Raw genomic sequence first — 15992 nt, 5'->3', positions numbered from 1 at the left:
TCAAGGTTAATGCATCTGAAGTGCTATGTCCATAATGAAAGCTTTTTGGTGATAAATGATGTTCTTATTTAATTTTGTTCATGAGCCTGGTGCCAAAGGCACAAGGCAGTGTCCACCCAGGTCTCCTGTGCATGCGACCCCTGCATGCCTGTGTCCCTGACTTCATGACCATGACAGTCGCCCAGGTAAGGGTGCACTGGGATTGACTCCCTGCGTAGGTGCGCTGCCACCACTGCCAGTACTTGGTGAATACCCTTGGAGCCGAGGCTATCCCGAAGGGCAGCACTTTCAACTGGTAGTGCTGGCCTGCTACTTTGAATCGCAAGAATCTTCTGTGCGCTGGGAACATTGAAATATGAAAATAAGCATCTTTCATGTCCAATGTTGCCATGTAAACCCCCCGTTTTAACAGAGGGATTACTTCTTGTAGTGTTGTCATGCGAAATTTGAGGTTTGACAAACTTGTTTGCAGGGCACAGGTCTAGTACCGGGCGCATGGTTAGCTCTTTTTTTGGCAGAAGGAAGTAAGTTGAATAAATACCCTTGTTTACCTCATTGTACGGCACAAACTCGATGGAGTCTATGAGGAGTAGAGTCTTGACCTCTACCAGGAGGAGTTGTTCTTCCTGTGATGTTTTTTTCTGTCGCGGGGGAGGTTTGAAGGTCTTCCTTGGAGTTCTATGCAGCAACCTTTTTTGATCGTCGACAACACCCACTTGTCTGATGTTATCCCCTCCCATGCGTGGGTGAAATGTGATATTCGTCCCGACTGGGGAGGTATGGGAGGGGACCTGTAGCGGTGCATCATTGTTTGGAGGGTGTTTCTCCACCTCTGGCGGGGGAGAATCTCCCTCTTCTGCAACCCCTGCGCTGACCCCTGGGGTAACCCTGGGACGCTTGTAGATTATTGTTCCACGAGGAACCTTGGCTCAGACTGTATCCGGAGCCTCTTTGCGCGTTTTGGCCAGGAAAAAGTTGAACATTATTGCCACCCCTCTTGTTGGTCTGTTTGTCAGCTGGCCAAGGGATTTAAGTGTCTCATAATCCTCCTTAGCAGATTTAAGAGCGTTCTCAACTGCTTTCCCAAACAAAACATTTGGCTCAACCGGCATGTTGCGCAGGGTAGCCTGAGTTTAAGTCCTGTCTGTCTAAGCCAGGCGTGAAGTTTCAGATAGTGGCCTCAGCAATAACATGCCCTGCGTTATCCGCTGTGTCAACGTTGTTCTTTATTAGGATGCCAGATGTTGCTCTGCCTTCGGCAGCCACAAGGGAGAGCTTGGTCTTAAGTGGTCCTGGTGCTGACTCAGCAAGGGCTGTAACCTCGTCCCACCTTGTGCAGTCGTAGCTTGCTAGTAAATTGGAATTATTAGCAATAATTGCTTGGTATGCTGCTGAAGAGGCTATCTTCCTTCCCATATTATACAGTTTTACTTTCCTTGTCCGGAGGAGCTTGGGACGAGGCCAAGGGGGTACCTGCTCTCTTGCGTGTAGTAGTGACTGCCAGAGTATACACAAGGTGCTGGTCGAAAATGTTTTTCGATACTGGGTTTTACTGCCCTGGTCTGAATAGGCTTCTCCTAGAGATGGCTGAATCCTTCTTTGTACAGACTTGAGTAGAGTTATAAAGTGAGAAGTCGGTTTCTTATCCCCAAGATGTTTTCTGCAAAATATTTATCTTGTTGGGTTTCCTGCGTTTCAATCCCAAAGTGTTCCGCAACCGTAAGAAGTATGTCATTGAGTAGGGGCTGATTGTCCACCAGGGAATCGGGTAAGGTAGGGTCTTGCGGGGTTGGAGAGTCCATGGCAAAGACTACAGACTGTCATCCTGATGTTCCCCTACATAGACGTTGGCAATGTCGGTGTCCTCATAATAGGGGTTATCCTCATCTATATACTCTTCTCCTGCATCCAGATCGTAAAGGTCAGAGGCTTTGCAAGGTGTATTGTGGACTGGTTCGTCATAGTGCCCCTGAGGGATGAGACCATTTCACACACCCCCCTCCACCCCCGACTGTTGAGTAGACACATTTGGTTGGTCAGACAGGCTTGACTGTGAGCACAGGTGTGTTTGAGCTTAAAGCCTAGGTAGTGGGAGGCGTGTTTGCCAGTCTCTGGAGAGCCTGGCGGTGCTCTTCGAAAAAATATGCTAGTAAAGTCATGCGCTGCATGACTATCTATATCTTGGGCAGACCATTTAGCTGAACTGGGGATAAACCCTGGGTAGATAGAGGAAGGTGTAGGGGTACAGGCAGTCAACACTAAATAGATATGATCAGTCTGAAGATGTCTTGTACAGGAACATTATCAGGTTCCTGTTCCCTAGGTATGTCCCTTCTATCCCCTGGGATCCTGTCCTAATGGGGGGGGGGGACTGGCTCTGTTTGTCCCTATGATCCTTGCTCTTGTGAGAAGATTTTTTAGAGCTAGGTTGAGTCTCGACTAAGGGGACAGCTTGCGCAAATTGTTTTGACCTTGCACTGCCGGGCAATGTAGTTTTAAGTCCGGCGTCCTTTGTTTTCACAGGCTTGTCATGAGACGGCCGCTCGGGGCTCTCAAAGGACCGTAAATCAGAAGATTTGCCCTTCCCCCGTCAACTCTCGGCATGCGAGTACACTCACGTTGCCGCGGGGTGTGTGCTTAGTGTGGTGCCTTTGTCGCCGGGCGTCTTCCCCATAACAGGACCGCCGGCCTGTCTGTTAGGGTCGGGGACTGGCACTGAGGAATGTCAAGGTTCCCCGTCACCCTCGCCGCCCGAGAGGATGGAGTTGCTGCCGTCGCTGGATGCCCCTTCAGCCTGCATGGCGTGATAGACCCAACGTTTGGTCAGTCTATCCCTGAGGGTCTTGGGTCGGAGCAATTTACAGGCACGACAATGAGCCTTGTCGTGGTCTCAATGCAAGCAAAGGTTACACACCTTGTGCTTGTCGACCCATGTGTATTTTTTATTACAGGACAGGCAGAATTTAAAGGGAGTACGCTGCATAACGGGGGCAGGAAGCCGGGCGACTCAGGGAAAGGGTTGGAAAATACAAGAATGCATTACTTACCGTAAAAGCATTTCTGATGGTTGTATCTGCTTAGATTGACATGCTGTGCATAGTCCGACATCCAGTGGTCACTGCGGAGTATTGCATTTTCTTTTCGTAGTCTAAAAGGGGACGTCGACAAGGCGTGTCTGTAACACTATCCCTATAGTGACGTGCATTGTACCCACAATCCCTCATGCGTCGAGGTCCCTCCGTTTGTATTTTTTCTGCCCCGAGGGAGCCTATTAGACGCAAGTGAGTACAGAAAAGAAAGATAGATGAAGGATGTCTATTTTCCTTCCATCCAAGCAGGGAGGAAGGGTGGGCGCATGTGAATCTAAGCCGATACAACCATCAGAAATGCTTTTACGGTAAGTAATGCATTCTCTGAGGTTTGTTAATCTGCTTAGAATCACATGCTGTGTATAGACTAGCGAGCAGTACCCAGAGTTGGAGGTTGGGTTGTGAGAAGGAACAGTAGAAAAAAAAAAGATTTCTTAATACTGCTTGTCCCACCTGGGAATCAGATCTAGAGTGGGCATCTAGACAGTAGTGTTTTGTAAAGGTGTGTACAGAACTCCAGGTTGCCGCTTTGCAAATGGACTCAAGAGGGACATTTGCAATGAAAGATATGGAAGCCCCAGGGCCACGAGTAGAATGTGCTCTCGGCTTGAAGCGTAGAGTGGTGCATTGGACAATCCATCTAGATATAGTAGATTTTGAAACTGCATCTCCTTCTCTTCCTGCTGCCACTTAGACAAAGAACGGATTAGTCTTTCTCAGAGGTCTAGTTCTTTCCATATAAAACATGACAGCTCTGCGCACATCTAGTGTATGCAGGCTCCTTTCTCCTAAATTTGAAGGGTTTTGAAAGAACGTTGGTAGTTCTATTGCTGGTTGACATGGAATTTAGAAATACATTTTGGTGCAAACCTATGGTGTGTGCGTAGAACCACCTTATCCTTGTGAACTGTTACAAAGGGGTCTAGTATAGAGAGCACCTGTAGTTCACACTCTAATGGCGGTGTAGCTATTAAAAGAGCAGTCTTAAGAGCGAGGTCCTTGAGGGATGCCTTGTGCATGGGTTCAAAGGGTGAGCCCAGAAGCCTGGTAAGTACCACATTTAGGTCCCATCCGGGAGCTGGGTTGGCTAGAGGAGGGTGTATCCTCTTTACTCCCTTCATGAAGGCTTTAATAACTGGGACGTTTTGAGTTGAGAAGTGGTGTATGCGGAAAGTGCAGCTAGATGAACTTTAACAGAATTAAAGACCAATCCGGAGTCTAATAAGTGAGTCAGGTAAAGAACAATATGTGTGGGAGAGCAGTCAACGGGGTTGATGCTCTTATTTCAACACCAGATGACGATTCTCTTCCATTTCTAGAATAGCAGTAACGAGTGTTAGGTTTCCTAGCCTCCCTAAGAATGTCCATGCATCTTTGAGGGATTTGTAAATGTACACATTCTATGACCTCAGGAGCCAGGCTGCTAAATTCAGGGTCTGTGGGCATGGGTGTAGTGTTCTGCCCTTTTCCTGTGACAGCATGTTGTACGGGAAGGGAAGTTTCACTGGGGGAGATAAGAGACATCTCCATTAAGTGAGCAAACCATGGCTGTCGGGCCCACATAGGGGCCACTAGTATCATGGTGACTGGTTCCTGGTGCATCTTGTGCACTATCATTTTGAGAAGGGGAGTCGAGGGGGAGGGGTGGGGGGGAGAAGCGTAAACAAATTTCCCTGACCATGTTAATGTTATCCAGAGACCGTTCCCTTTGGACCGGTTCTAGGGGTACCTGGAGATGTAATCTTGGCATTGGGAGTTATCCAGAGTTGCGAACAAATCTATTTCTGGGAATCCCCATTGTGTGAAAACATCGAAGACTGTCTTCTTGTAGCCGCCTTTCGTACTCTGCGGGCAGAGTGAAGTCTCTGCCGAGTTCGTCTGCTAGCAGATTGAGTTCCCCCTGGTCCATGTTGTGACAACAGGAACATGTGTTTGAGAGCCCACTTCCAGATGTTCTGGGACAGCTTGGACAGTCCTGGAGAGTGAGTGCCCCCTTTCTTGTTCAGGTAGTACATGGCTGTGGTGCCGTCTGTGAGGACCATCACCGTCTTCCCTTGCAGGTGTGCCTGGAAAGCCTTCAGTGCCTTGAAGACTGCTAGCAGTTCCAGCAAGTTTATGTGTTTTGACGCTACACTCGAGTCCAAACTCTGTGTGCAGTCTGATGGGATAGGTGAGCCCCCCATCCTGTGAGGGATGCGTCTGTGGCTAGAGTGGCATCCAGTGCGGGGGAGTGCCAAATGGTTTCCCTATTACAAGGTTTTCCTTCGACCACCACCGTAGCGAGATATCCCAAGACCTGCGAGACCACCACTAGATCGTCCCATTGTCCGCTGGCCTGACACCACTGGCTGTTGAGCCAGTCTTGCATTGGGCGCAGACGCGGGTGAGGTACCAAGTATATACATGACGCCATCATTCCTAGCAAACACATTGCTTTGCGTACCGCCCCTCTCGACCGATCACATATTGAGGGATCTGAAACTGCATATTTTGGACCCTCTCGTTGGAGGGGAAGACGAGGCAGTCCTTTGTTCGAATTAGAGCCCCGAGGAATTGTTTGATCTGGCTGGGGTCTAGGCTGGACTTCTTCTCGTTGATGGAGAAGCCCAGTTGGAACAAAAGGTCTACAGTCTTTTGGGTATTTGAGAAGTATGTCTCGTAAGAATCCCCTGTTATGAGCCAATCATCGAGGGAAGGGTATACTGGGATCGACAACCTACGCAGGTGAGCCGCTGCCACTGCCAGTACTTTTGTGAATACCCTCGGCGCTGACGCTATGCCGAAGGGTAGCACTCTGAACTTGTAGTGTTTGCCCTCTATCATGAACATGAGGTATTTTCTGTGCGCTGGCAACATTAAATATGAAAGTATGCATCTTTGATGTCCAGTGTTGTCATGTAATCTCCATGTGAAAGTAGGGGATTACTTCCTGTAGGGTCACCATGCAAAATTTTTGAGGTGTGACAAATTTGGTCGTTGGGCGAAGATCTAGTACAGGGCGCATGGTTAAGTCCTTTTTGGGGTACAAGGAAGTACACTGAATAAATACCTTCCGTTACCTGTGATAGAGGCACGACCTCTATTGCTTCTTTTAGTAGCAGCAGTTCCACTTCTTGAAGAAGAATGGCGAGGTGCTCCGGTGAGAAGCATCGTCCCCTTGGGGGTCTGTACTTGGGGGACCGACTGAATTCTATGCAGTAACCGCGGGCTATGGTTGACAATACCCAGCGGTCTGATGTTATTCCCTCCCATGCTGGTAGGAAAGATGTTAACCAGCCCCCGACCGGCGATGCATGGGAGGGGACCCCGAACCTTCGGGTCATTTGGTGTTGGTAGCCGGGGATCCTCTGGGAGTGGGTCCCCAACCTCTACCCTTGCCGCGACGCAGTCCTCTTTGCGTGTACTGGCCACTGGTTCCCAGAGTATTGGACCAGTTGCCTGCAGTGTACTGCTGTTGTTGCTGTTGGCGTTTGCCTCGAAAAAGCATTTGTTGCCGAATCCTCGCTTATTGGGAGGCCTTGAGATTTGGTCTAAAGTAGAGTGTCTCTAAATCCTTCTTCGCAGTCTCCAGTGCGTCGTCCACTGCTTTCCCAAAGAGGTTAGAATCCTATATTGGTTTATTAATGAGCGACGCCTGGGTTTCTGGCTTAAACCTGGAATTGCGGAGCCAGACATGACGCTTTAGAAGTATTCCCTGGATTAAAGAACGGCCAACCGTTTCTGCAGCATCAAGAGTGTTTTTAATGATGCTCTGGTTAACCAGAGTTCCTTCTGTTACTGTGGTCAATAAGCGAGTTCTTAAAGGCTCAGGGACTTCCGAGGTCCTGCCGTAATTTGCCCCATTGGGCATCAGCATAACTTGCAGGTAGGGTATTATTAATGGTAATTCTGGTTGAAAAAGCTGCTGAGGCTGTAATTCTTCTACCCAGGCCGTAGAGTTTCTTTCCTTCTTTGTCTAGGGGTGCTTCGCTGGTTGACAGCGGAACCCCTGCTCTTTTCCTTGTGGTAGTTACCACCAAGGAGTCTGGAATAGAGTGACCCCTAATATATAATGGGTCTGAATGAAAGCGAGCAAACAGTTTTTCAATTCTGGGATTGACCCCTCTGACCAGTGCAGGTGTAGACAGCGATGGAGTGATTCGTCTCTTAACTGAGGCGAGGAGGGGAATGGTTTGGCTAGTGGGAGGTTTTTCTTTAATGATTCTTTCTACAAAATCAGTATCGGGAGTAATTTCACCAATTTCAATCTCAAAATGCGCTGCTGCCTTCCGTAGTAGCGCGTTGAAGGTTGGTTGATCATCTATTGGTGAAGGATTCCTGACCGGTGTGGTCTGAGGAGAGGGAAGGTTTATGATCTCAGGTTCTGTAGACTCTGTTGGTGCCTGCCAAGGCTGTGAGCCACCTTCATGTGGGTCTTCCTCGAAGCCCCCCCACCTATGTCAATGTTTCCCGCAAAACTTTCTTCTTCCAGGTTCTGTTGGTCTTCAATATCCAAAAATTCTTCGTCCTCTTGGAAGTGAGGGTCTTCAATGAGGTTGTAGGTATCGATTCCTCTTGAAGGGGGTTAAATAGTCTAGAGTATTTAGCCCTGCGGCCCTCATGCAGTACCTCTCTTGGCCTCTTGGGAGTTTTTTGTTCAGGAGTGGACATCAATCTATCCAGTTTCTCCATACACGATTGGAATCTCTCAAGAGTCCAATGCAGTAACCCAGAACGGTCTGGAGACGAAAAAGGAGGCTGTTCTGCCTGTAGCCGTTTTGATCTGTCCCATAACGTCGAGGATAAAGTCCCTTCGCCTTCTGAGAAACCTTCTCGTAGGGTAGGGTCTTCTTTCGACGGTGGGAACGGTTCCTGCCTCCCTTCCGGCATTCTCGGCGTTTCCCTGGCCTGGTGAGCGGTTTTCGGCGTATCACTCGCCGTCCGTTTCTGGCCGTCCATGGAAACTATACGCGCCAAGCTCTCGACGATTAGTTTCTCCGTTGAGGGTTCGTCTGGTGTTGTGCTGGGCGGTGCCGAGTCTCTTTCGTCGACAAGAGCACTGTTATGAGGCGCGTCGCCTGGTATCTTGGTGGTAGCGCCCTTGTCTGCAGGTAGCCCAGTCGCTAGTCGCGGCTGCGGTGGCGGGGAGGGGAGGGCTTTTGACCCTTACGGTCGGAGGAGGACGCTGGTGGGTCCGGCGTCTCCGTTGGCGCTATGGCTTTCTTAGTCTTCGACGAAGAAGTGCTGTGGGTTGTGTGTTTATGTTTTTGCCTTCTGTGTTCATCAGTGTCGCCGGGGTGTTCATCCCCAAGAGTAGGGTGTAGGCTGAACTTGTCGGGGCCAGACGCTGAGGAGCGGGTACGCTCCCGAGAGAGGTCTACGACTTCCGAAACGAAGGTCGGGTTATCACTATCCTCGTCACACTCGGCAGCGGGTGAGGAATCAGCTCTAGACATAGCGTAGGCTGCCCACCTCTTGACCCTGCGGTCCTTTAAAGTTTTCGAGCTAAGTAGTTTACAGGCAGCACAGCCTTCCTCGTTGTGGTTGAGGGATAAGCAACGGTTACACCGCTTGTGCTCGTCTTTCCATGTAAATCTGCCCTTACAGCGTGGGCAAAATCTAAACAGATTCCTCTCCATAACTGAGATTATAGATACAAGTGATAACGGCCCCGAAGGAAGGGGGGGGGGGGAGAAAGGCATTCTCAGAAATAGAAGAAATATCCCACGACCCCACTCTCCCTACTGTCTTAGGCCAGTGAGGCCAGGCCACGTGTTCGGCAGCGCCGAAGGATCTCCTCCGTCTAAGTCACCGCCATCGAAGTTCTTACTCGGCGGTGAAACAGCTTTGCAGCTTCGTCGAAGGAGGGATCTAATGTAATGTATATAATATATAACGAACAAAGGGTCAAGTAAATGTTTTTGCAATTTCTCTCGAGGAGCTCCGCATTAAGGCGACCAATATCTGGGCGGAAAAAAACAATCCGAGGGACCTCGACGCATGAGGGATTGTGGGTACAATGCACGTCACTATAGGGATAGTGTTACAGACATGCCTTGTCGACGTCCCCTGTTCGACTACGAAAACAAAATGCAATACTCCACAGTGACCACTGGATGTCGGACTATGCACAGCATGTGATTCTAAGCAGATTAACAAACATCAGACATGGTGTTATGACCACCCCCCACTCTCCCCTACTGTATGGCCGAGGCCCAATGGGCCTTCCGAGGCCAGGTGGTACAGTCGAGGTCTCCGGTCGACGGCTAGTCTTGTCCTCTTGAGTCTTCACCGCGTCGAGGTACGGCGTCGGTAAAGGAAAGAAAGACATACTAATTTTAATACTTTGGAATTTCAATGGTGTAAGCCGAAAATCCACTCCGCTTATATCTGACCGCTCACTATGGTGGAATAAAACAAATCTGCGGGACCTGCACGTGTGAGGGATCATGGGTACAGGGGACGTCACACTAGGAATAGTATTTCTGGCAAGCCCCATTTCGAAGTCCAATTTGAAGTTTTGAAAACAACTAATACTCTGCAGCTTCCACTAGACATCGGCCTATGCATAGCATATGATCTAAGCAGATAAGCATCAGAAATTAGAATTACTCTTACATCCAACGCCCCTTCCTCCATACTGCATGGGTGGTTACAACTCAGTGTAGCCCCAGGGTGGAAAGGAGACCCTCCTTAAGCAAACAGGTTTCTAAGAACCGCCTCTCCAAAAGCCACATCTGATCTAGAACCAGCATCCAAACAGTAGTGCTTGCAGAAAGCCAAAGGGGTGGCCCATGTGGCTGCCCTGCTTACAACTTACCAGGGGACATGCCGCTGGAAAGCAATGGCCGTTGCCTTGGCTCTGACCGCGTGGCCGTGCATGTAAGCTTCTTTGATGGCAGAGACCATCCAAAGGGCCATAGAGGCCTTCGAGGACTGATCCCCGGTCTTGATCCTCCAAAAGTGACAGAGCGTCTAACTTGCAGAAGCCCTTGGTCCTGTCCAGGTAGAATTTCAGGGCACGCCTGACGTCAAGGCAGTGCAGAACTCTGGGCCTAGCCTTTGGGCTCAGCAAAAAAAATGAAGGCATCAATATTTTTGTTTAGATGGAATGCGGGAGGCACCTTAGGTAGGAATGTTGGGTGCGTCTATAGGACTACCTTGTCCTTGTGAAATGTAGTGTATGGCTCCGAGGCGACCAGCACTTAGATTTTGCCGATTCTGTGAGCCAAGGTGAGGCCGACTAACAATGCAGTCTTTATGGTGACCAGCCTGATGTACACAGACGCCATTGGTTCGAATGGTTTATGCGCCAGGGCACCCAGGACTATGTTGAGGTCCCACACGGGGTGTGCCTCTTGATGGGCGGGTAGAGCCTGGCGAGACCCGTCAAATGTTTGACATTCGGGTTGGAAGAGGGAAATCTCTCCTCCGGAGTTCCTGTAAGCCCCGAATGGCTGCCAGGTAGGTGCGGCAAGTGTACACCTGAATGGGCGAGATGAGCCGAAAAGATCAGGTCGTTCGGGGACCATGCTAAACGGTTGATGCCCTTAGAGTCTGCCCAGTGGCAGAACCTGGTCCACTTGCTCCTATACTGGGTCCTTGTAGATTTGCTCCTGGCGCCCTGTATGATCTCTAGATTAGCCTGAGAGAGGCTTAGATGTCCTAACATGACCTGTACAGGAACCACGCTGTGAGGGTTAGTTTCTCTGGCGTGGGGTGGCTAGCTGACCCTCTGTTGTGCCCGAAGATGTGCTGGGCCCGTCGGGAAGCGAATGGGAGGCCTCTCCGAGAGCCTGCAGCTTCGAGAAACAAGACCTGGCTGGCCACCAGGATGCTATTAGAATGATGCTGATGTGCGAGATTCCTCGATCTCCGACTACCTTGCCCTCGATAACGGAAGCAAGGCCCTGATGGCGTTCAATTCCAGCCAATTGATGTTACTCCTGCAGGGTCCAGGTGCCATGGACACAGTGGTTGTCCAGAGTGCCCCCCAACACTCGAGAGAGGAGTCCGTGGTGATGGTTACCTGTGGGGTAGGTTGCCGGAAAGGCTTGCCCGTCCGCAGGCTGCAGTCCCTGGACCACCATGTGTGGTCTGGGTGAAGCGACGGAGGAACGTTGATCATCTGAGTCAAAGTGCAGCTGTATTCTCCTCATCCTAAGTCTTGTATGGGGGACGGCCAAGAGGACTGCTGCCATGAGACCCAGTAGGTGTTGGTACCACCAGATCATGTTCACTTCTCTGCTGAGGCAGTGCGCCATGGTCGTTATCTTGTCCTCTGAGGAGGAAAAACTGAGCATGTGTCACAAATGAGGCCCAATAAGGTCAGTCTCGGCGTGGGCTGCAGCTGTGACTTCTTGATGTTGAATGAGAAACCCAGCTGGTGCAGTGCGTTCATAAGAGCATGGAATATATGGTGCACTGCTTCTGGAGATGTCACCCCGACAAGCCAGTCGTCACGGTACAGGTAGGTGTGGTGGCCCTGCGACCTGAGGAGAGCCGCCATTGTGTTCATCAGCCTGTTAAGACCCTGTGGGCCGAGTTGAGGCCGAAAGGAAGCACCTTGTATTGGAAATGGTAGCCAATGATCCGAAATCGTTGAAAGGGACATGAGGCTGCCAGATCGGGACTTGTCGTAACGCGTCCTTCAGATCCAGAGAGCACATCTAGTCTCCCATGCCCAATGTCTCTGCTATCAAAGCTGGCATAACCATCTTGAATCTTTGTAGAGGTAGGGAGAGGTGGAGGGTGGAAAGGTCAAGCACAACTCTCAGGCCTGCCTGATTCTTCTGAATGGCGAAAATCCTGGAGTAAAAGCCCAACCCTAGCTGGAAGGCTGGGACTTCCTCCACTGCCTGGCTCTTGACGAGCGACCGGAGTTCCGCCAGAAGAGTTGCTGTCCCAACCTGTGTGAGGAGAGGCTATGATGGGGAGGCAGTACACCATGGAGACTACGGAGAGGATCTGGTGCCAGAAATGTGCATGAGAGCAAGCCTGCCCGTCACTGGAGACACGTGGACCCGGAGGGGTGTGTCATGCCTTCTTTGCCTCTGAGGCTGGCGGTGGAGGGAGATAGGAAAAAGCCCTTGCGAACCCCCACCCCCCCATTTTTGTTGTTTGCGCGGATGCTGGGACAACGAACGGTCAGGCAGCCTGGAACTCCACTCTTGGAAGCCGCAGAACCCTCCGTACATATGCCCCTTCTCAAAGCGCTGCTGTGACTGGGAGTACGGTTTGGGTTGTGGTCTTTCTAAGGATGGGTAAAGACTTGCCTGTTTGAGAGCCGTTTTTCTTTTTATCCAGCTCCTCGTCCGTTGGAGTGGAGAAGTCACCCCCTTCGGACAGAAGATCTAGTATGTGTTCCTGGACATCCGGGTTGAATTTCGTAGCACAGAGCCAGGCTGGCCGTTCTTCTCATGCCCGTGGAAATACAGATGGCACAGACAGGAGTTGTCAATGTGGGCCACGGAGGACTCCATAATGTAATGCCCCACAATCTTGGCCTCCGCCAATCCCGCCTTGAATCGTGAATGGCACTGCGCCGGAAGCTCTGGGAGGAAATCCGCAACGGCTGCCAGCATGGCATCCGCGTTGGCTTGACGCCGGAGCAAGGACGCATTGGACTACAGCGTTTTCCCATACGCCTCCAAGATCTTCTCCTTGCCTAGCAGCACCGGGGAGGATGAGGCCGATGCCGCAGCAATCACCGAGGAGCATGGCTGAGGATAGGCCGATAGCAAGAGTGTATCCCCATCCATCTGCCTGTACTTGGCATCCAGGCGTTTATTTACCGGCTGGGCTGAGCAGGGCTTGAGCCAACCCTTCTTGGCCAAGACAACTACGTCCTTCTGCATCGGGATCCCAGTTCTGGCAACAGGCAACGGGATGTAGCGTGAGGACTTCTGCGAGGACCCCCATCTGATGGTTGCTCGACCTCAGGTTGAGGAAGGCCCAAGTACTCTGCCAGCCCTGCCAGACATTCGTGGAAGGACTTGGCTGAAGACGTCGTGTCAGGGTCCTCCTCATCTGTATCCACCTGGAGGGTCCGGCACCGGAGTGCGGGGATGCTAGGAACGAATAGCTGAGGTGCGGAGAACGGAGCCGGAGGCTGCAACGGAACTGCCTGCACAGTCGGTTGGGGGGCCAGAGCAGGCTGCTGGGGCTGAACAGTGAGCGGGGGAGCCTGTACTGTGGCCTGCAGCACCGGGGCCATTGGAGGCAGCAAGTCCCTGATGGCGTCCTCGAGTATGAACCCCATCTGGGGAGATTTCATGAGCCCGAGGAACTTTTCAAGAACCTGTCCTCGCAGGCTAGATTTGTGGTAGGCGATATTGACGGGGTAGAGGGCAGCTGCTGGTGCCGTTGCGTGCCCTGCCCATATGGAGGCAGCGGTATCCTGCCATGAGTGAAGGAAGGGTAAGCTGTAGGCCACATACCTGGTTGACACCAGTCCCACCTCGACACACAGTCCTCCACCTGCTTTCCCTGGAGCGGCGTTGGCTGGGTTTCTGGATTTTCTGGCGTGGCAGCCTTTTTTTTGCTGCCTTCCACATGCCTGCGTCGTGTTACTCAGCTCACTGTCCCACGCCCAGTCCAGGTCTCTTGTGTGGATCATGGGGCCTAGCCTGTTCCTCAGGCCGAGGCCCGATAGGAGTTTCAACCGCAGTGAATCTGCCGTAAGAACTGCGTAAAAAGGCACCCCCTCTGACATGATGCCGCTACTAGGCCATAGCCCATCGGGTGAAGACCCTGTAAAAGAACTTTCCAGTCCCTCAGCAAAAGTTTATAAGTTACCAAAACCTTTAAAGGGAGTTAGGTGTTCAGGTAAGTATCGCTACAACTTACCCACTGTACGCCGATTCTTCACAGGACTTGGCTTGTATGCTTAAGAGGGTCTGAGGTCACATTTCCCCGTCAGCCTAAGGCCTTGATCTCCAGGGTCTGCAGGTGCGAGCACTTCTCCAGTCGGCGACGAATGCTGGTGCAAGGACTTCCAGTTGAAAAATGCCAACAAACTTGATGCAGGGTGTCTCAGGACAGGACGCAGGTAAGTATTTTCAGACAACGGTAATGCTAAGGGATTCACTTTACACGGTCAGACTCCGCCTCCAATCTCGGGTCCCCTTGATGCTGGGACCACTACATTTTACAGAGGTACAGCCTTGTTGCACACGCTGAGGATGCCCCCCACCACACCCACCCCTTGTGTGAAGCTGAAAGACCCGCAAGTCTTGGCTACATCGGTTTCTTTCAGGATCTCTCCAGAGTCGGTGCAGTGGTTGTCTCTCTCTCTCAACCTTTCCCCACACTCACAGAATCTTATACTATTTTTATTGCTGTCATTTTTAAGACTCTCCATAGTGTCTTTAAAAGTTATCCTCTGACAACTGTAGTGAACCCTGTCCTTTCTTGTTCCTTCCCCTTACATCCAGGGCGGGAAATCCCTTTGTGCGATTATCTTCGGCGAGAGTCCTGTGGACTCCATGCCCAGGCACCAGAGGGTCTGGGAAGGTAGGACACGAGGGAGGAGTCAAACTCTGCAGCCCTTAGTCTTCCAGCCTGAGTGCGAGATCTTCCAACCCGAGTGCGAGATTCCAGTTCAAAAAAGAAGGCTGGCTGTTCTGAAAGGATTGCCCACCTCCCAAGTTGGAATGCTGCAAGGCTGTTTGATTGGCTGGATTCCTGCATAAAGTCCGAACCTGGAAGCTTAAGTGGTAGTCGGTCACTGGAACCAAAAATGAAGAGGAAGATGCATTTGCGGATGACATAATTGCCAGCGACCGGACAGCCTGCAGTGTAACCGAAGCCTGCGATAGCCCTTCCATCCAATCGACCTGGGTACTCCGAAAACGGCCCCTGACCCAGAGCCTGGTGACACCCCAATAGACTCAAGAAAACTTGCATTCTGAGCCATCCCATGCTGTGCTGCAAACTTGCGGGGCTTCAACACCCCAATACCCTGGGACTTCCAAATCACGCTGAACCTTTGTGGGCATCCTGCTGGATCTCAACAAAGTGCTGGTCCTTGCAAACGATTAGAATCCAACCAGCAACATTTTGTCTTCTTGTGTGTGCCTCAAACAGCACCAAATCTAGAGAGCCCCATCCAGCGCTAGGAAAACCTAGCCTAGAGCCTTCCCTGTTGATCCCTGCTGCAAAGTCCCTTCCAATGTCCTGCTTTCAGTCACCACAAGGAATCCAATGACCAGGGTTTTGGCTGCAGATCCTGAAGTTCTCCTGCTGCAAAATCATCTTCTGTGCTATTTACTGACCTTAAGTCTCTTGCAATTCCTGTGTAGCTTTATATGCTTTGGGCTGTGATCCTTCAAGCATAGTGTTATGTTTTTAGAATTATAGTTATATATAATGTGATAGTACTCATTTCACCCAAGATTAATCTGGACCTACTTGTATTTAAATAAAGCATTTATTGTTACAATACATTGCGTTTCAGCGTTTCCTTGGACCATTTTCATTACAATTTCATTTGTACTTATTCTACAGCCCTCTCTCCCTCCTAAAATAAGCCTGGCTGCTGTCAAAGCTATCGTGAAGTCCAGTGGTACAGCCTTATACCAAGAGTGGAGTCTTGAACTGCGCCAGTTGAATGGTTTTACTAAGCCCTTAGTAAGACTTCAGAAAAACTGTTTTAACACATACCACAGAGACATGGACACCAGTTTGTGGAATTGGGCCAGACAGCCCCCGCCCACTTCCTGGCAGCAAACGCACATAGCCCTCCAGTAGACCGCCAAAAGCCTCTGCTTTCCCAGGCACTGGAAGTCCATATAAGGATTTTTTCTGGCCTCAGAGGTCAGGAAGAAGGGTAAAACACAAGATGGCCAAAGGAAAAGCAAAAAACCTTGTGGCACGGCCATATTTGAACACTAGCCACAGTTAGTAGCCAAACATGGTAAATGC

At 50.7% G+C, this 15992-nt stretch overlaps 1 protein-coding gene across 3 annotated transcripts in view; it reads right to left on the bottom strand.

The window, feature by feature from the left end:
• Positions 1-15992, bottom strand: part of MDN1 (midasin AAA ATPase 1) — a 2688524-nt gene that overhangs the window by 2532800 nt on the left and 139732 nt on the right. The window lies entirely within an intron of this gene.

Source organism: Ambystoma mexicanum, chromosome 4p, assembly GCF_040938575.1.
Source record: "Ambystoma mexicanum isolate Mex_15411 chromosome 4p, UKY_AmexF1_1, whole genome shotgun sequence".
In the NCBI taxonomy this organism is placed as follows: domain Eukaryota; kingdom Metazoa; phylum Chordata; class Amphibia; order Caudata; family Ambystomatidae; genus Ambystoma; species Ambystoma mexicanum.
This window is presented reverse-complemented; position numbering and strand designations above follow the sequence as displayed.